General features: G+C 40.3%; 1 protein-coding gene and 1 long non-coding RNA gene across 8 annotated transcripts in view; one reads left to right on the top strand and one right to left on the bottom strand.

Moving 5' to 3' along the window:
• Nucleotides 1-2,429, top strand: part of MPP7 (MAGUK p55 scaffold protein 7) — a 340,212-nt gene extending 337,783 nt beyond the window's left edge. For all 6 annotated transcript variants that reach the window (XM_084620415.1, XM_084620414.1, XM_084620412.1 and 3 more), the window contains one exon: nt 1-2,429. This exon is cut by the window's left edge and continues 862 nt beyond it. The gene's annotated coding sequence lies outside the window, so the exon portion shown is untranslated.
• A 1,881-nt stretch (nt 2,430-4,310) lies between these two features.
• The window catches only part of LOC311516398, a 32,011-nt gene continuing 16,252 nt past the window's right edge, over nt 4,311-20,069 (bottom strand). For both annotated transcript variants that reach the window (XR_014710400.1, XR_014710401.1), the window contains exon 3: nt 4,311-6,671. This is a non-coding gene — a long non-coding RNA (uncharacterized lncRNA). The remainder of the gene's footprint in view (nt 6,672-20,069) is intronic.

The raw sequence follows: 20,069 nt of genomic DNA, 5'->3' as shown, positions 1-20,069 counted from the left end.
CTCTTTGCATGCATGCTTTGCGGAACAACAACTTGGGAATATTTATTTGAATAAGGGAAAGTGTAGGTTATTTAAATGTATATAATTTAAAAAATCTTTCTTTGTGAGTTAATCTTCTATAAGATCAGAGGTATGTTGGCAAGAATAGCTGTGTAGTAGTAAGGGTTTGTGGGGGGGGGGTTGTTTTTTTTTTACTTTAAATCAACTTCAAACGTCTCTAGTGTCCTTTAAAATACTTTTAACTTATTAGCAGATAATTATTAGGGGAAACCTTTGACATTTGAGTAAGCAGTTGCAATGCATGAATTGCTTTTATTAAAAAATACATAGCAATATTTCTTTAGAAAAATATGTAACGTCAAAATGCATTGTTTTAGATTTGAAAGCTTTTCATTGAGTTTAAACTTGTAAACTTCACTACAAAGAAAATTATTCACCTTTAACACTGCCCAGATACATTTGAAACCTCAGATAGCTTTCTGTGTAATAGAGTAAGCAAATATATGGTAAATCATGTATATTTAATGTAGGTAACCTTGCATTTTTCTTGATTTACTACTGATACGCAGCAAGTGAGTACACACGTAATGAAAGAGTAAAGCATGTGTATTAATTGTGCGAGTGAATTTGTATTGTAGATACAGTGTGTGGATGAACTTGCTAACTTAGATCATCACATCTGTAGCATTCAAACAGGAAGCAGAGTTATTTTATGTTAGCATAAAGAAAAAAGAATTCAGTGAAACTTATTTTTATGAAAGGGTTGAAATAGGATATTAAGTTTTTGAATTTCTCATCAGTTTGATAATTTATAAATAACAAATTACAAGGTGCCTGTAATTAGAAACACCATCTTCGTAGATTAAATCAACATTCCATGTAAATATTTTAGTTTATATGCTGATAAAGGCATCAGCTCTTGGCAGTTGTATCCTAAATGCATGTTTGGCCTTGGGTCATTGAATTTGCTTTAAAATTAGTTGAAACAATTGAAATGCAGCAACAACAAAAAGTAAGAGTTTTTGAATGTTTGTACTGGAATTATTAAAATATATTGTCTCTCACTATTAACACCTATACTGTAGTTGAACAGCCTAATGTAACTTCATACATATCTGTCAGATTTCACTATTTTTTCTGGTGGACTTAAGGTTATTTGTAACATAAATAACATCTCAGTGGTTTAGATTAATTGCATGAAAATCACAGTCAAAGTGTGGGCTGGAGAAATAGTCTCTATTTTTTAATTATTCAAAATGTAATGATTTTCACAGGGGAATGTTCTTTAGCAAATCACTGGAGGCCTGCACCATGCTGGTTTCTTTTGTAGACAGCAATAGCTGAGGGTGCTCTGCACCTCACAGGATCTGATCCTTTTATATCAGGGGAGGGTCAGTCTTGTTAAACAGTATGCTAATACTGCTAGTAAACTGTAGTATATCAGACCACTATTGTACTAGATCTTTTAAATAAGGGAACTAGTTTTGACCTTTGGGAAACAGACCCTGTAATGGTCGGAAAACCCTGTTAGAAACAGAGAGGTTCTGGCTACCCTGCAGGCTTGTTGTTGGTGGTGTGGTGTCCTTTTGAAACAATGTTAAGACTTATTCCCATGTTGGTGGGGTCGAGGAGGGCCTCATACAATATGTTTACTTTGTGGGGTAATAGACTGAAAGCTCCACAACACTTTGTTCCTTTTACAGAGAGACTTGCTTTCTGATCTTCTGTGTGGCAAAGGCAATATTTAACACAGGGTGGTCACATACCTATTTCCTAGCAAGAAGTTAATGTAATTGTACTGGTGGTGAGAGATCAAGGACAAATGAAATCATGTATACACACAACAAACAAAAAGAATAAAGTGTGGGGGAATCTTTAAGCTCCTAGAAATAAAGTTTGTCATGAGTTATTAAAAAGGAGAATGGGACAGCCCATTCCAGTAAATCTCTCTTTAAAAACTAGCATTATTGCAGTGTGTTCTCACCAAGAAAAGTAGAGGCTGCCATATATGGTACTAGGTCCAGATAAAAAATGTTTTAGCTTGAGCGTTTTATTAATTGGACAAGAGCGTGCCCATTTTACTGAATTACAAACCCACTTGTTGATAAACTTCCTCCATTACAATAAAAATAATATATTGTGTGTTTTTGACTTGTAAGGTTTTATGGATAAAGATGACAAAACATGTCTTAAATATGCATATTCAGTTTGTGCTGTTTAGTTTTTAGATAATTGAGTGTTTTTACATCCAAGTACAGATATTTTTATTGTGTTTTTGCTGTGTTCCATAGTAAAACAAATGTTAACATTTTATACTATTGTATCCAACTCTATACTTGAAGTTGCCATCAATTCATACATTGATGTCATGCCTGAAATCTCATTTTACCTTCTTATGCAGAACAATAAATTATTGATATAATCGATCATTGAAGATGGTTTTTTTTTTTTAAACCTGAACAGGATAGTTTACTGTGTAACTCATAAGAATGACTTACAGATTTGATAAACGTTTTATCATTTATCTGTTATAGCTCTTCATCCTAAATGCAACCGTTAAAACAATAACTTTTAAATGAATACCATGGGAAAAGGACTAAAACCCTTCATTTATCAATGTTGTTGTTGACATTTTCTCTCAATAGACTTTTTCCCCTCTTGCCCCCTCCCAAAAATTAACTCTCCTCTTTCGGACAGTAAAAGTGGGAAGGAAGTGCAGCATAAGGACAATGGGCCAAATGCAGAGGTGGTATGCAAGGTCTGATACAGGTAAGGTGCGCACCAGTACTAGGTGTAAAAGAGTCTAAGTGAGTGTCAAAGCTGATGTACTTTTCATGCTGCAATATGGGGATGTATAAAGAGAAGAGTGTAGAAGGAAAAGCAACTAACAGGAATGTATAAGTTTAATTAAGCCATACCATTGCTTACTGCTGGCCCTTGGCATTTAAATAGCCCAAGTTTACACTGAGTTACAGTGGCAGGTAATTTATATCTCCTTGCATGTCACTGAGATTCATAGTTTACATAAAATCTAAAATATAGTTTTGAAATCCCAACTACTATAGTGATTTCTCAGGAGCAACAAGATAGTTTTTTGTCTATTTCAATGTTGAAAGTTTTTGTACTTGCTAATTGACTGGTTTACTTTCTAGCATCCGAGATCAATAGTAATGTTATTGCAACAGGAGCTCTGATTGAAAAACAGCTTCTCAAGCTGTTTATGGCTTATGCATCATTATTATATTATTTGTATTACCTTAGCACCTGAGAACCGTAATCATGGACCAGGACCTCATTGTGCTAGGTGCTGTAGAAACAGAACAAAAAGGCATTCCCTGCCCCAAAGAGCTTACAGACTAAGTATAGAATACGAGATACACGTAGGTATAAACTGATAAGAGTGTGGAAGGAAATACACTGTATTGGTTGACAAACTAGAAGTGATGACAATGATTTGACTGCGATTGTGTTAAGTGTTTTGTAGGCATCATGACAAAGGAGAGTTGTAAGGAGGGATTTGAAAGCAGAAAATGAGGTAATTTTGCCAGTGTTTACAAGGAGCCTCCTCCTAATTGTGAGAGGCAGCATAAAAGAAAGTGTGAAGGTGCTTGTTTGAAAACTTCAGTGGTGGGGAATGAAGGCTGGCATCACGGGCCAATTGGAGGCGGAAGTCAACATCTCGAAAGCAAGTGAGAGATGATAGGTAGGGTGGGGATAGGTCATAAAGGATCTTGAAAGTGAAGATAAGTAGCTTTGTTTGATAAGATAGAGACGGGTGAGCCAGTGGAGGGATTCAAAGAGAGGGGATCATATGATCAAAGCAACAAGCTAGGAAAATGATCTTTGCAGCAGCATTCTGAATGGATATGATTAGGGCTCCCTCCATGTTTGTCACGGAGGTCGCGAAAGTCATGGATTCTGTGACTTTCTGCGACTGCTGTGACTTCTGCAGCAGCCAGTGTGGCTGAGCCCAGGGTAACTCGAGCAGCTAGCTCCGGTGCCAGCTGCTCAGGCAGCCCTGTGGACAGCCACACTGGCCGCTGCTGGACTGGCTCTGCAGGCAGCCGCTGCTCTGGCGGCCCTGGGCAGCTGGCCCCGGGGACTTCCTGAGCAGTGGCCAATGCAGCTGGCCCTGGGGACTGCCTGAGCAGCTGTCCTCGGGGTGGCAGAAGCAGCAGCTGGCTCCCTGGGGCTTCCCCCTCCCTGGTAGCTGGTGCTGCGGCCTCCCTTTCCTCCCCCTCCCCCCCCCCCCCCGGCAGCTGGTACTGCAGGCTCCCCTCCCCCCCCCCCGATTCAATTGGGGGTATTTATGATATAAGCCATGGATAGGTCACGGGCTGTGATTTATTGTTTCTTGCCTGTGACCTGTCCATTACTTTTACTAAAAATACCCATGATTAAATCATAGCCTTAGATATGAGTGGTGCAAGACTGAATTTGTTGAGGACATTGCAATAATTGAGACATCAGATGATGGGACCTGGGTGAGAGTTTTAGCTGTGTAGGTAGACAGGAAAGGCAGTATCTTACAGATGTTATGCAGAAATAATCTGCAAGATTTAGATGTAGCCTGGATGTGAAGACCTAGAGAGAGGCCTGAGTCAAAGATGATACCCAGGTTGTGGGCCTGAGTGATAGGCAGGATAGTGATGGTGTCTTAAAATACAGCCAAATGCAAGATGGAATGCAGTTGCCATGCACCAGCCAACAGAGGGAAAGTAGAGAAAAACATTGCCATTCATTTCCTGTTATACAAAGATACATTTTAAAAAAAACTCTACATTTATCAAGGGAGGTAGAGTTAAGGGTTGTCTGCATGGAAAACCCTTGCAGCCCCTCTGCTCCTGGTCCCATTGAAATTACCCAGTTTGTACATCTAGGAGCCCTGCTCTTGTGATAAGTGTGACGAGAACTTTAGTGATCGCAAATAGTAAAGTCTGAAAGTACCTTTTGCAGCTTTAGCTACTCTTTGAAGCATTAAGGTGGGAGAGGGTGTTTTGTAGGTAGTTAAATAAATTAAATGCTCCTGTTACAGGTAATACTGATCCAGCTGCCCACTGCTTCCCACAGCTCCCATTGGCCGGGAATGGTGAACTGCAGCCACTGGGAGCTGCGGGGGGCTGTGCCTGCGGATGATCAACGTAAACAAAATGTCTCATGGCCCACCAGCTGACTACCCTGATGGGCCGCATGCCAAATGTTGCCGACCCGTACAGTAAAACATTATGCAGTATTTACCTTGTTGTGTACCTTGTCAAAATTAGTCCAACTAATGTTCGTGATATACCAACACAAATAACCTCATTTTACAGCATATCTATGTACACATCCCAAAAGCTGCAGATGTCAGCAATTTCTTATTTCATGTACTTGAAAAGAGCATGCTTGCAAAAGATTTAGTGTTTAATTGAAGGATTCTTGCATTTTTCTGCCTAGCAGAGCAGTGAAGTTATAGGCCAGCAAAGATATATGTAATTGTACCCAAGTAAGACTTTCACACATCTCAAGACGTGTAAATTTTACATTTCAAATAACAGTACTTTTCTTTGTCTGATGGAAGTCAAGAGAGTATGATTAAATGCAGACTGCAAACTTGCCCACCGCAAACCCAGTTGAACATGAAATCTTGCAGGAATTAACATAATTATTCTTTAAATTAAAAGGCTGCCATGTACATAGAATATCATGTTATGCTTGCCAGATAAAAAGAAATGTAAACCTGTGAGGAGACTTAGGAATTTGTCTGTGTAAAAGAACCTCTGGACCCAATGTTTTCTCCTTTTGTATAATAAAGTGTAAAGCACCAGTGCGGTGATTGCCATTTACGTAAAATAGCCAAATGGTGGCATTCTGGGGGAGCTGAAGAATCAAGTTCTGTTTTGCTTGGAAAATTGGGGATGAGCCTCAGTCTGACTAAAAATGTACCCCAATTCTGAAACTAATATCTACAATTGGCACCCAGCCAAAGGGGGATGGTGCTGCTGTGGGGTAGTGCAGATAATTCCAGGAAACTATCTGAAGTTGGAGGCACCATCCTTTGTCATTACTGGGTCTATAGTTGGCTGTGACCGTCTTGCTTAAAAATCAGTGATATAATTTGTCATACATACAGGTAAATAAACGAGTCCAGAGAAAGAGATTGGAAATTTTTTTGTTGAGTTCTTACATTTTAATTATTTAACACTTCTGCATTTCAACTATTGTATCAGTTTGGAGATATTCCTGGTCTTATATTTGACTTGCCTTTTAGACCTATCAGGCTGGGGTGCTGAGCAAAGAATAATTTTTCTTTAGTAACTTGTGATTGTTTCCCATTTGTTGAGATATTTTATTTCACTTTTAAACACAGTGTGTTTGTGTTGTCTACTTTGTTTACTATTTGTTCTCAGTTTTGTGATAATTCTTTCTATGCCAGAAGAAATTACAGCAAAAACATTATTTATACATCTTAATTGACTTAGTCCGTTTTTTATTTCAGTTCCTTTATTTCCTCAGTTAACGTTCTTGAAGCGTCTCCATGCAGGTGAGAGGGTGTGTGAGAGAAGGGATAGTTTAATTAGTGGAAATGAGAGGTAGAGAGGCTTCCTTGATCAGGAGTTGCTCTGCTGGAGAAGCTCCTCTGCTGCAGACATTATTGCACTGTAGGGCTTCAGTGAACTCATGAGAAGTTCCTAAAAGATGGAGAAGATAGGAAAGGGTTTATGACACTAAAACTATACACATTATGATGGATGTGACCCCCCAGGTTCTCACTGGGGGTCACTGGATACAAGTGCACTAAAAGAGCAGCACCCCAAGCAATCACTCAGTTGGAGGTAGCTTAAGGCATATTAGGGAACTTTTAGTGCACGGTAGCAGTGTCCACACAGGCAGTGAGTGTATAGATTTAGGCTCCTGCTTGCCACACACTAATTCTCCATCTAGACAAGCTCAACAGGATGGATTTAAGTGACAAGCTGCAACTTTCCTAACTGTGTGTGGGGGCGGTGCTATGCACCAACCCCATCTCATACCAAGCAATTAACTGGGACCAGTGCATGGCTACAGGCTCCCACCATTTAACCAATCACTCAGAGTAGACCCTCTTCGGCCAACCATGAGAATACAGCTCACTTCTGAATCCTCTTGTCCTTCCTCTTGCAAGGGGAGCAGTGTGCGCCAATGGGAGACCTCAGTCTGAAGAACTTTGGATCTCCACTTCTCCAACTGGCACAAGGTCCACCAGCAAAACTGGATCTTCATTTACCACTGGGAGCTGGCCCCTTGTAGGCTTTATTCTCACTAGATACTGGACTCAAGCTGGGATTTACTAAATATTTCTATATTATCTCCTAATGCTAGACTTCCTGATCCTACTCTATTTAACCTATTTGTGCCTCCACACTGCTGTGAGGAAGGCCAGAATGCTACTGAACTCTGCCAATTAGATCCAGCAGAAAAAATTCCTTCCCTGCCCACCAAAACAGGTGATCTGTCCAACCCACAGGATCCTGAAAACTCAGCTCAACAGACTACTATTACAGGGAGGGAGGGTGGTGAGGCAGCTAAAAAGCAAGGCAATATGGTCCCCAAAAATCTAGGAAGGCTTTAAATAGGGAAGTGCGAGGGCCAATTGATTCTCCAGTTCTTCTCCCTCCCCCAATCTGGCCAATGGAGGGCAGAGAAACTTTTCCCTACTCTAGGTAAATTTCTGCTTGTTTCAGAGGTATGTGAAAGGGGCCATAATCAGTTTTCTATGCACATATTCACACTCCTCCCTGCCTTTCACACAAGAAGGTGTGAGTATCAGCAGGCAGAAAATTAGTTTTTGTAGTGACCCATCCACTCCCAGTCTTTATTCAGGCATAATTTGATGGTATCCAGTTTGCAAATTATTCCAGTTCTGCAGTTTCTCATTGGAGTCTGTTTTTGAAGTTTTTGTTGTTGAAGAATTGCCACTTTTAAGTCTGTTATTGAGTGTCCAGGGAGACTGAAGTGTTCTCCTACTGGTTTTTGAATGTTACAATTCTTGATGTCAGATTTGTGTCCATTTATTCTTTTGCATGGAGACTGTCTGGTTTGGCCAGTGTACATGGGCACAGGGGCATTGCTGGCACATGATGGCATATATAATTTTCTCCCTGCTGATACTCACACCTTCTTGTCAACTGTTTGAAATGGGCTACCTTGATTACATTGAACTCATTAGCCCTACAAAAGTGATTTTTCCTCCTTTCTTGTCAACTGTTGAGAATAGCCCACTTCCATCTTAATTGAATTGGCTCATTAGCACTGACCCCCCCACTTGGTAAGGCAACTCCCAGCTTTTCATATGCTGTGTGTGTATATCTCTCTACTGTATTTTCCACTCCATGCATCTGTTGAAGTGGGTTTCAGCCCACAAAAGCGTATGCCCTAATAAATTTGTTAGTCTCTAAGGTGCCACAAGGACTCCTTGTTGTTTTTGCTGATACAGACTAACACGGCTACCACTCTGAAAGGAATTCCAATGTCTCCCATTCTTTTTTTCAGCTGAGTTTGCAAGTTCTTTCACATTCCCTTACCCCAACTGCAGTAATTTGCCTATCACAAGATCTTGGAGGAAATCCTAAAGAGCCAGATTACGTCCAGATCTGCAAGCTGCTCAGCTCAGGAAAGGGAGGGAGCCTTAATTCTCTATCCTGCACAGCTCTAGCCCAGACCCTAGAATTAGTTTATCTGTCTCGAGGGCTCTACAGAGATGCACTATTCACAGGGCTCCCCATTATTTCAGTGTTCAAGATTTATGTTGCTTTCCTGTTTTTCCAGCATTTTTGGGAATAATTTTGTTGTTATTTCCATGCTAATGTTACTCCATCTCTTCCTGGTATTTTGACTATTTCATGCTCTTGGAAAGTATTTAATTTTGGATTGCTTTGCTGGTCACATGCAAGGTCTTATGCTGCTTTCTATATTATGTATATGAGACAAGAATGAAATATTACAGACATCTGGTTCCATTTAAACTTTTAAATGAACATGTAGTAGGTATGAACTTTTTCTACAGTAGCTCTCAGATGACGTTACATTGTACCACATATTGTCAGCTAAAAGCAAATTATTATTTATTAATTTAAACAGTGCTGTAAACATATATGGCACTTCACAGATATAAGACAATGGGTAAATCCTGGTCCCATTGAAGTTAATGGGAGTTTTTCCATTTCTAACGTTTACTACCAAGTGTTAGTGCTTACTTTCATAAGTAGTCCTTTTGACTTCTGTGCGGTTACATATGATGGTAGCGTTTCCAGAATTGGGCCCTTGGGCCTTAATCCTATGCTCTTTAGTCAATGGCAAAACTCCATGGACTTCACTGGGATCAGCATCTGGCACATTATATGCTGTTTGATATGATATGCTGAGGGATGATAAACACTATGGGGAATGACTAAAAATAATTTTTAAAAACTGTTGAATTAACAACTTTGGATAACTGTCTAATAAATATGACTATCATTGCATGAATTTAAATACAAACCTTTCTATTTTGAAGTACTGATAAGCAAATTAAATCACACTGATAAATCTATGAAATCCTTGCCTAAAATATATAATACAAATGGTAATTTTTGGCATCCCCCTGGTACTGCTTAGCTTGTCACCCAATATTTCATTTCTTTTACACCTAAGACACATTGCTCATTAATTTATTTTGTGCACCTTTAAGTAATTTTCCAAATGTTCTGAGAACTGAGGCAGCAATACATATCTTTCTTAAGCAAATGATTGAAATCTTTAATACAATGCTTCAGAATAATTTATGAAGTCTCTAAAATGTCCTATAGTCTTGACCGGTACATCTAAAAGAGTGCATCCTACTTCATGTTTATAACCTCAGAGTTGCCTCCTATTTACCAAATCCTCATAAATTCTTTGTCTATTCTCCCTGCTTTACTTGTTTCTAACTTAACTGAGGTACTGTACTGTATATTTCAACTGGTAAACAGAATATCTTGTTTTTTAGTTGTAATATTTCTATGTAATATTTTCCAAACTCTTATTGTATTCCACAATTAAAAAGCCACCTGGATATTCCTTTTCTATTCTTTTTCTTAAACTACCTCTAAGCCTTTCTGTGTGTTTTTGTAATCTGTAAAACAGACTCTTACAACAGGTTTTCAAAAGACTTGTGCAGTTGGTAGCTTTTTGATTATTTCATTTCACAGTTCTTTTGGAGTCAGTGTTGGTTTTAAGAAGGAGTGATATATCAGTTGTACTAAATATTGGTGATCTGCTTTACAAAGATATTAACGCTTCTGTCGCTGCAATTACACCTGTGCATTGTTCTATTATACTAGAGAAAAAATGGAGCCTAGCAGATGTACATATGGGGGGGGACGACAGAGAAGTGGTATAATAAATCTATTATACCAGAGTGTTTTGTGATAGCTTCAAAGAACAACAGATGAGAACACATCCAGGTGTTGTTCAAACCCCAATATGCGGTCAAATGTATGTAGTAAAAATTAAAGTGGCAAACTAAAGTACATGGTTCAGACTCGTGAATGTAACTGTAGCTTGCAATATTTTAAAAATTCGTTATTGTTTATAAGAGATGTGGAACACCATTATGGAAGAAAAATAAGGGACTTGGATATTTGCAACTGCCTTCAAGACTGTAAATACAGGGTGGATAAGTGGATTGTGGTGTTCACTGTTACCTTTCGGAGACCATGTTAATATTTTTACACTGCGCGTTAAATTAATTCTGTGTCCTTGAAGTAAAACATCCCCTATTATACTGAAAGAAAAATAAGTATTAGTGAGTTGAAGGGGTTCAGAAAAAATTGTCAGTTGTCGGTGGCATCTAGAATTTTCAAGAAATAGTCAAAATAGTGTCTAAAGGAGGATGATCAGTTATATGCATTTGAAAATTAATCTAAAATGCTGATCTCTCACATAGATTCATAGCTATTAAGGTCAGAAGGGACCATTATGATCATCTAGTCTGACCTCCTGCACAATGCAGGCCACAGAATCTCACCCACCCACTCCTGCAATAAACCTCTCACCTATGTCTGAGCTATTGAAGTCCTCAAACCATAGTTTAAAGACTTCAAGAAGCAGAGAATCCTCCAGCAAGTGCCCCATGCTACAGTGGAAGGCGAAAAACCTGCAGGGCCTCTTCCAATCTGCCCTGGAGGAAAATTCCTTCCCGACCCCAAATATGGCGATCAGCTGAACCCTGAGCATATGGGCAAGATTCACCAGCCAGATACCCAGGAAAGAATTCTCTGTAGTGACTCAGATCCCACCCCATTTAACATTCCATCACAGGCCATTGGGCCTATTTACGAGGAATATTTAAAGATCAGTTAATTGCCAAAATCATGTTATCCCATCATACCATCTCCTCCATAAACTTATCGAGTTTAATCTTAAAGCCAGATAGATCTTTTGCCCCTTGGAAGGCTATTCCAAAACTTCACTCCTCTGATGGTTAGAAACCTTCGTCTAATTTCAAGTCTAAACTTCCCGATGACCAGTTTATACCCATTTGTTCTTGTGTCCACATTGGTACTGAGCTTAAATAATTCCTCTCCCTCTCTGGTATTTATCCCTCTGATATATTTGTAGAGAGCAATCATATCTCCCCTCAGCCTTCTTTCAGTTTGGCTAAACAAGCCAAGCTCCTTGAGTCTCCTTTCATAAGACAGGTTTTCCATTCCTCGGATCATCCTAGTAGCCCTTCTCTGTACCTGTTCCAGTTTGAATTCATCCTTCTTAAACATGGGAGACCAGAACTGCACACAGTATTCCAGATGAGGTCTCACCAGTGCCTTGTATAACGGTACTAACACCTCCTTATCTCTACTGGAAATACCTCGCCTGATGCATCCCAAGACCGCATTAGCTTTTTTCATGGCCATATCACATTGGCGGCTCATAGTCATCCTGTGATCAACCAATACTCCAAGATCCTTCTCCTCCTCCATTACTTCTAACTGATGCGTCCCCAGCTTATAACTAAAATTATTGTTATTAATTCCTAAATGCATGACCTTACACTTCTGACTATTAAATTTCATCCTATTACTATTACTCCAGTTTACAAGGTCATCCAGATCTTCCTGTATGATATCCCGGTCCTTCTCTAAATTGGCAATACCTCCCAGCTTTGTATCATCCACAAACTTTATTAGCACACTCTCACTATTTGTGCCAAGGTCAGTAATAAAAGATTAAATAAGCTTGGTCCCTGAGGAACTCCACTGGTAACCTCCCTCCAGCCTGACAGTTCACCTTTCAGTAGGACCCGCTGTAGCATCCCTGTTAACCAATTCCAAATCCACCTTTCAATTTTCATATTGATCCCCATCTTTTCCAATTTAACTAATAGTTCCCCATGTGGCATGGTATCAGATGCCTGACTGAAATCTAGGTAAATTAGATCCACTGCGTTTCCTTTGTCTAAAAAATCTGTTTCTCAAAGAAGGAGATCAGGTTGGTTTGGCATGTTCTACCTTTTGTAAAACCACACTGTATTTTGTCCCATTTACCATTGACCTCAATGTCCTTAACTACTTTCTCCTCCAAATTTTTTTCCAAGACCTTGCATACTACTGATGTCAAACTAACAGGCCTGTAGTTACCCGGATCACCTTTTTTCCCTTTCTTAAAAATAGGAACTATGTTAGCAATTCTCCAGTCGTACGGTACACCCCCTGAATTTACAGATTGATTAAAAATTCTTGCTAATGGGCTTGCAATTTCATGTGCCAATTCTTTTAATATTCTTGGATGAAGATTATCTGGGCTCCCCGATTTAGTCCCACTAAGCTGTTTGAGTTTCGCTTCTACCTCAGATATGGTAATATCTATCTTATATCCTCATTCCCATTTGTCATGTTACCATTATCCCTAAAATCCTCATTAAAGACTGATATTTGTTTAGATATTGGGCCATGCCTAGATTATTCTTAACCTCCACTTCATCCTCAGTGTTTAGTGGTCCCACTTCTTCTTTCTTTGTTTTCTTCTTATTTATATGCCTATAGAACCTTTTACTACTGGTTTTAATTCCCTTTGCAAGGTCCAACTCTACTAGACTTTTAGCCTGTCTCACTTTATTCCTACATGTTCTGACCTCAGTAAGGTAGCTTTCCTTGCTGATCCCTCCCATCTTCCACTCCCTGTATGCTTTCTGCTTTTTCTTAATCACCTCTCTGAGATGCTTGCTCATCCAGCTTGGTCTACAACTCCTGCATATGATTTTTCTCCCCTTTCTTTGGATGCAGGCTTCCGACAGCTTCTGCAGCTTTGACTTAAAGTAATCCCAGGCCTCCTCTGCCTTTAGAGCCATAAATTCCTCAGTCCAATCCACCTCCCTAACTAATTTCCTTAATATTTGAAAGTCAGGTTTTAGAAGCCATGCAATGAGGGACTGTGCATTTATGAGGGCCTTGCAGGCACTAAGGGCTTGACTGCATGGGGAAATAACCTGAAACAGCTATTGCAGAATACCTATTTCACAGTAGCTCTCCATGTGGACACTTATATTCTGCAAAGAGAGCCTTTCTGTGGTTTAGTTTAATTCATCTTGGAAGTAGAATAATCTGCAAAAAGGCACTTGGTGCAGTGTACTTTAGTTTTGGTGCAGAAGAAGAGTTTCTACATAGGGAGTTAGCATAGAATAGCTATTGTGCTTTAAATTCACACCCTAGTTTATTCCACTCTAACTTCCCCATGTAGACACGCCTTCATACTAGGGCTGTCAATTAATTGCAGTTAACTCACGTGACTAACTCAAAAAAATTAATCGTGATTAATTGCACTGTTAAACAATAGAATACCAATTGAAATGTAATAAATATTTTGGATGTTTTTCTACATTTTCAAATATACTGATTTCTATTACAACACAAAATACAAAGTGTACAGTGCTTACTTTATACTATTATTTTTTATTACAAATATTTGCACTGTAAAAATGATAAAACAAATACAGGAAAAGCTGTTTTATCCGGCATGTTGGGGAAGCCAGTAAGTGAAAAATGCTGGTTAACTAAGAGGGAGGGAGTTTGGGTGCGGGAGGGGGCTCGGGGCAGCGGCTTGGGGTGCGGGAGGGCGTGCGGGATACTGGATCCAGGGACCGCTCACCTCGGGCAGCTCCCTGCAAGTAGCGACCTGTCCCAGCTGCTCCTAAGTGGAGGCGCAGCAGGTGACTCTGTGTGTTGCCTGAGCCTCTGCCTGCAGGTGTTGGTCCCCGCAACTCTTATTGGCCACAGTTCCCAGCCAATGGGAGCTGCAGAGCTAGCACTCGGGGTGGGGGCAGTGCACACAGCTGCCTGTTGTGCCTCTGCCTAGGAGCAGCCAGGACAGGTAATTGCTTGCGGGGAGCCGACGAAGGTGAGCGGCCCCCGGATCTGGTACCACCTTCCATGCCCAAGCCCCCTCCCACATCCAAACTCACTCTCAGAGCCCGCGCTCCACACCCCCTCCGGTGCCCCAACATCTTGCCGGCCCCGCGCCAACCAGACTATAAACTGGAACTTCAATGAAGATCAGAAATGATGGTTTATAGAGCTTTCTGGCTGGTGAAGTGCCGGATAAAACAGCTTTCACTGTAGTATTTTTCAGTTCACCTCATACAAGTACTGTAGTGCAATCTCTTTATCGTGAAAGTGTAACTTACAAATGTAGATTTTTTTTGTTATATAACTGCACTCAGAAACAAAACAATGTAAAACTTTAGAGCCTACAAGTCCACTCAGTCCTACTTCTTGTTCAGTCAATCACTGAGACAAACAAGTTTGTTTACATTTATGGGAGATAATGCTGCCCGCTTCTTATTTTACAATGTCACCTGAAAGTGAGAACAGGCATTCACATGGCACTTTTGTAGCCACCATTGCATGGTATTTACGTGCCAGATATGCTAAACATTCATTTTCCCCTTCATGCTTTGGTCACCATTCCAGAGGACATGCTGATGATGCTCGTTAAAACAATAATGCATAAAATTTGTGATCAAACTCCTTGGTGAAGAATTGTATGTCCCCTGCTCTGTTTTACCCACATTCTGCCATATAGTTCATGTCATAGCAGTCTCTAATAATGACCCAACACATGTTCATTTTAAGAACACTTTCACAGCAGATTTGACAAAATGCAAAGAAGGTACCAATGTGAGATTTTTAAAAATAGCTATAGCACTCGACCCAAGGTTTAAAAATCTGAAGTGCTGTCCAAAATCTGAGACGAGGGGTAGAGCATACTTTCAGAAGTCTTAAAAGAGCAACACTGTAATGCGGAAACTACAGAACCTGAACCACCAAAAAAGAAAATCAACCTTCTGCTGGTGGCATCTGACTCAGATGGTGAAAATGAACATGCGTCGGTCCACTCTGCTTTGGATCATTATCCAGCAGAACCCGTCATCAGCATGAACGCATGTCCTCTGGAATGGTGGTAGAAGCATGAAGGGGCATATGAATCTTTAGCACATCCGGCACATAAATATCTTGCGACGCTGGCTACAACAGTGCCATGCGAACGCCTGTTCTCACTTTCAGATGACATTGTAAACATGAAGCGGGGAGAATTATCTCCTGCAAATTGTATCCAAACCTTTGTCCGAGTGATTGGCAGAACAAGAAATAGGATTGAGTGGACTTGTAGGTTCTAAAGTTTTACATTGTTTTATTTTTGAATGCAGGGGGTTTTTTGTACATAACTCTACATTTGTAAGTTAAACTTTTATGATAAAGAGACTGCACTACAGTACTTGTATGAAGCGAATTGAAAAATACTATTTCTTTTGTTTTTAAAGTGCAAATATTTGAAATAAAAAATATAAAGTGAGCATTGTACACTTGTATTGTGTTGTAATTAAAATCAATATATTTGAAAATGTAGAAAATATCCAAAAACATTTAAATAAATGGTATTCTATTATTAACAGTGCGATTAATCGCAATTAATTTTTTAAATCGCTTCACAGCCCTACTTAATAAATAATTTCTATCCATTAACCAGCATGTTGAGTGAAACTCTGACTCAGTTCAATTAAAGAACTGTGTGCGCCTTGAAGATATAACTGCAGAAAATCATGAACTCTTCTTATAGTGTATGGTGGAAGCTTTGTTTTCCAGCTCAGTTACTCTTCTTTTAGAAAAACATCTCACATTAAATAGGCCATCTGACAAGTATCCCAAAAGAACATAATACACTTGGAATACTGAGATCTGAATTGACATAATTTTGGCAAAAAATATACATGAAGTGTATTTGTGTGAAGGTTTAAAAATAAAAGACTGTCATATGTGGCGTTGGAGGCCAGGTTGACTCATGATTGATGACATTTGAAAGAACACACTGAGCTTAGAAAATGACTTCAGAATCATTAGAATCTGGCAAGATTTAGATGGCTTTCTGAAGCTGTATCTGCAGCTAGGGTGCTGGAAATTCCAAAAACTATTTTGTGGATGATACACAACATGCTGCCAGACATAATTTGAAAAAGATCCAGAATTTATAGTTTTCAGTTTGCATTAATAAATTACATTAGTCATTTATTTTAATAACTTATTTGTATGTACATGTGTGTTTTCAACTGTTTTCAGTTTTTAGAATTGGTGCAACTCCTAGTTTTAAAGCTGGAAGATTAGCTCCTTGGTGTCCTGACCTTTCCCCTTGTTTACACACGCAACTCACTTACATGACAAATTTATCAGAGCAGCCAAGAATATTTTTGTTATTGCCATTGGTTTGCAAATACATTGACGTCTCATTCAATCTCCCCCTTTCTTCTCCAGTTTTGTGCTTATAACACTGAGCATTATAAAGAAACTATAACTGAACATGTTTATTTTTGGATTTTTTTTAAGCTATGCTGTATTGAGAGTTCTTGGTCTAAAATATCCACCAACTGAGCACAAATTGATTAAAAATGAAGGTCACAATTCAAGGAGAAATGGTACAGTATTGTGCCCTTTATTAATCAGAAACCAACTACATTAAAGTTAAGCTATAAAATTTGGGATGCTGTACTCTAGGTATGGGGAAAATATTCTTTGTTCTTAGCAGGGAATTTTCTTAGAATATCTTTTTTGATTTTTTTCCCTTTTAATTTCCTTTTGAGAGTGATTTTCTTTGCTTTTCACAATAATTTTCGTGTGAAGATTAATTTTTAATATAATTAATGTAAGTACATGTTTTTCTTCAAGTTGTGTTCCTATGGGTGCTCCACTTCAGGTACACATGGACCTTTGATTGGAGATTTTTGGTAGCAGTGCCCAATTGGCCCATGCATGTGCCCTACAGATCCTTGTGCCCCGTACTGGGGCTACATAGGGCTGTGCAGGCAAATTGCCCTCAATTCCATCTCAACTGCATTGGCCTGAGATGCAGTATTCAGCAGGTCTGCTTCAGTCAGTCAAGCTTGCCTAAGCTAGTTTGTAAGCTGTCAGAGTTTATTAATTTAGTTTAGTGGTTAGTAGTTAGTTTTTGGAACAGAATCATTTTCTTGTCCTCTTATTCCTCCCTCTCTTAGGTAGGTATGCCAGAATCACAAGAGTTCAAACGTTGCCTCCTTCCTGGGAGGCAATTCCAGTCAGCAACAGACATTCCTGGTGCATTTGTTGTCTTAAAGAAATACACATTCTACAGAAGTCCAACTTCATTTTAGCCCTTAAAAGCAGGGCCAGGAAGAACTGGGAGATTAAGCTGAGACTGCTTATGGAGCATTCACTTTGTCCCACTTTAGATCGAGGTCAGGGCCCACTGCCAACCTGGTACTCCATTTTTTGAGTAAGTATAGTTCTCTGTCTACCTCAGATCAATGTTCCCCTAGACCTTCGAAGGGAAGGATTTTAGACAGTGCTGAAAAGAGCTCTAAAAACAGAATTCTGGTTCTCCTGACAAGGAGACCTCAGTCTCCTCCTAAGTCGACAGTCTTTGAAGCATCAAGTTTTCAGTCTGGTACTGTTGAGTCGAGGTTTCTCTGGTATCAGTGGCACTGCCAAATCCTTGGGCTCCTCTAATAGCCATGGCTACAGCTGTGCTTTGGTACCATCATCATATGATTGAGGCAGCAGGGAGAGAGTTTCCTTCCATCAAGATGGTACCAATGGATACTCTACTGCAACCTCCAGTCCCAGAACATCGGTACTGCAGGGATCCTCAGTACTGCAAAAAGCTAGGCAGCCACCTGAGTATGTGCCTGCCTTGAGGCCTACAAAGTCATCGTCCACTTCCTCTGCAAGAGACTTGCCTAGACGAACTCACAACTCAATATCATTATTTTATCTGGCATTGCAGGAATTTAGATTCTCCAAAGACCTTTCTGTGTCAGAGGAGTTACAGTCTCCCCTTTTGATCAGTACTGTGCACCTCTTGGTACCAAGATCTGCATGGTCACCAGAATTACAGCTTTCTCTACCATCTGATACTCCACCATTCTCTGGCATAACTCCTCCTGTGGATGATGGTGAGGATCTTTATTCAGCCTCTCAAATCTCTGTTCAAGGTTCTCCTATTTACTAGTATAGGAAATCTCTTACTGACACCTACCAAGAGAGGAATGATGCTTGGGGAGACATTTCAAAGCCCTTCCTTGATGGAATGGACAGCCATTGATTCCATCTTCTATACCACATGGTCCCCCTTGGTGGCCATATTGGGACCCTGGGGCATCAGCAATTTTCTCAAGCCTCTAGTTTCATTTACCGGAACCACAAGGACATCTATCCTTCCTCTATTACGTGAACAACAGGAGGAAACTTTCAAGGAGCAGAAGGCTACAGAAGACAAGGAGGCCACCTCACAGATTAATATTTCCTCATCTTCTCTGGATGAGGCTGTGATATGTCTCCCACCCTCCATGACTGACAATTTCAAACAATTTCAGGACCTCATGAAATGAGTGGTGGATTCTTTCCAGGTGCCTCTTGAGGAGGCCAGGAGTCACAGCACAAACTTTTGGACTGTAACGGGGTTCACTCACCACTGTGGCACCTCCTTGTGGCTCATCTGCGAATTAGCTCATCAACAGTCTGACACTCCCTCCTTCAGTCATTCACCCTGCTGTCTCTCTCCCTCTGTGGACTCAGGGTACTCTCTGTGACTCTGGGTGCTCCCTCTTCATGTCTTGGTCCTGGGGCCAGGTCTCTCTAGTCCTCGTCTGGGGTATCAAAGTCACATTGGACAACTGGCACAGCCAGTCTTCTGCTCCACTGCCCAGTCTGTGCCACTTCCCCTGTGGCTGGTAGGGAAACCTGGGCCCACCCTCTATTCCAGCCCAGGCCCCTCTACAACTAGCAGCCAATGTCTGCACTGACCCAAACCTTGCGGCTGTTTCCCAGAACTGTTTCCTATTTTGCCCCTCTCAGACTTCTTCTCCAATACTTCTATGGGTACAACCTCTCCTCAGGGCCAGGCTCCCAGGGCTTCTGTTCTCCCATTGGGTTTCCTCCCTTCCCTCTCTAAGCCCAGAGTGTGACTGCAGGCCTTCTGTACTGCAGTCCCCTTATTATTCTCTACCTCCTGGTTTTTTCAGCAGTATAGCCTTCCCCTTGTCCAGCTGGACTTCATCAATTAAAAGCTCATCAGTTCTGACTCTCATCCAGGTGCAGCCTGCCACAGGGTTAATTGGTCCCTTCTGTCTATTCAGGCCTTGTGTGGGCCTGGCACCCAATCACATGGACATTTTACACACAGCAACGTCTGCTCCAGTGGCCTTGTGCATTAATAAGGCACTTTTGGATCCCAACAAGACTATCTGGCAGACCTCTCCAACAGTACCATCCACTTGCAAGCATCCACTTGATAAAAAGTGTTATGTCCTGGCCAAAGACTCTAAATTTTTATTTTCTCACTCTTTTTCTAACTCATTGGTCATAGAAGAAGGAATCGAATGTGGAAGGCAGCACCTAGCTAAATCAACATCATATGACAAAGGTCAAAAACCTCTTTTTGGACATAAGAACTATTCATCAGCGATCCTATGGTTCAGGGTGACAATTTACCAGGTCCTTATGGCAAAATATAATCATACCAACTATATTATTGAACACCTTCCATCAGAGCATCAAGAGCAATTCTAGGTC

This window comes from Lepidochelys olivacea, assembly GCF_965140295.1.
Source record: "Lepidochelys olivacea isolate rLepOli2 genome assembly, chromosome: 2".
Lineage (NCBI taxonomy): Eukaryota > Metazoa > Chordata > Testudines > Cheloniidae > Lepidochelys > Lepidochelys olivacea.
Note: the sequence above shows the minus strand (reverse complement) of the source record. Positions and strands in the feature narration are given on the sequence as shown.